Here is a 1,191-nt window from a genome sequence, read left to right on the forward strand (position 1 = left end):
CCATTGCCATCAGCGGTCCATTCTAGATGTCGATGGGCTCATCTAACAACACTGCATGGTACTATCCGTGCCGTGGCTACCACTGGGTATCCATCATGGAACTTTATCCCTAGGATGGAAAGTAAATGGTGAAAATTTTAACCATTGAAGTTAATGAAGAAATTTTTCACTTTTCACTTTTCATCCTAGAAAAAAAGTTTCATGATTGATACCCTGCTGCTAGCTGGTCAGGCTGGCCTACTGTATGTATTGTGTCGTGCCGCTGGTGCCGCCCATGGTGGAAATATATAAGGTGAAACAATACGCATAATGGCGGTAGCAATACTGGAAATAGCCAATCAAATATGTCCGAATATGCACTTTCCTACTGCGCATCTATCAGATTGCTTCACCTTATATATTTCCACCATGATGCCGCCGGTGGCTGACTTAGCTGCCTCGTGAGTGGTGGCTACACTGGCTACTGGCTGGTGGCGTAGTGGATGTGGTTAACTGGTTACTGGTGGTTACGTTACGTTGGATCTCTTTGGATCACGTTGGATGAAAATTAAGCAAGGTGGTTTAACGGGGATTTAACGAGAGGTACGAGCGTCGAGTAGGTAAAAGAGAGCCACGTGGACGAGTCTTCCGCTCTTCCGCATCGCGATAATGAATGTCACGTGCCTGCGTATATATGCGATAATGTGCCAGGTGCCTCGTGCGTGTTAATTTAACATTAGTTGGTGTGATTACGCACTCCGTAGTCACTAGTCCTTCTTTGTACCGGAATTCATACCAGCTCCGCTCCATTTCGCTCTCTTCTCTCTTCTACGCACACATGTGCATGTTTCAATCAAATATATGTGTTCAAGCGTGCCGGAAGGGCGCAATTTAAATGGATCGATACAAGTGGATAAGTTGGCGTGCCACGCGTTGCGAGAGAATGCAAACAGAAACCGGCGATAGATATCGGTTCATTTCAAATTTTGTGTTCGAGACGAAGAGGCAGCGCCGTTCGCATCGTACTTGGCATCGTACTCAAATTGTCGTTTGAATATTTAAATTGATGCAATCGTTGAGCAACTTATCACATACTGAAACATTGACCCTGAGAGAGAGAGGGCGAGAGGGGGAGGGGGAGGGTGGGGAGAGAGAGAGAGAGAGAGAGAGAGAGAGAGAGAGAGAGAGAGAGAGAGAGAGAGAGAGAGAGAG

General features: G+C 46.4%; 1 protein-coding gene across 4 annotated transcripts in view; it reads left to right on the forward strand.

The window, feature by feature from the left end:
* Positions 1-446: 446 nt before the first annotated feature.
* The window catches only part of Irbp18 (Inverted repeat binding protein 18 kDa), a 3,342-nt gene continuing 2,597 nt past the window's right edge, over positions 447-1,191 (forward strand). The window contains exon 1 of one of the 4 annotated variants that reach the window (XM_018510037.1): positions 447-599. The gene's annotated coding sequence lies outside the window, so the exon portion shown is untranslated. The remainder of the gene's footprint in view (positions 600-1,191) is intronic. The other 3 variants (XM_018510036.1, XM_018510040.1, XM_018510039.1) reach the window with 3 other exon arrangements.

The sequence above is a fragment of the Trachymyrmex cornetzi genome, unplaced genomic scaffold (assembly GCF_001594075.2).
Source record: "Trachymyrmex cornetzi isolate Tcor2-1 unplaced genomic scaffold, Tcor1.1 scaffold322, whole genome shotgun sequence".
In the NCBI taxonomy this organism is placed as follows: domain Eukaryota; kingdom Metazoa; phylum Arthropoda; class Insecta; order Hymenoptera; family Formicidae; genus Trachymyrmex; species Trachymyrmex cornetzi.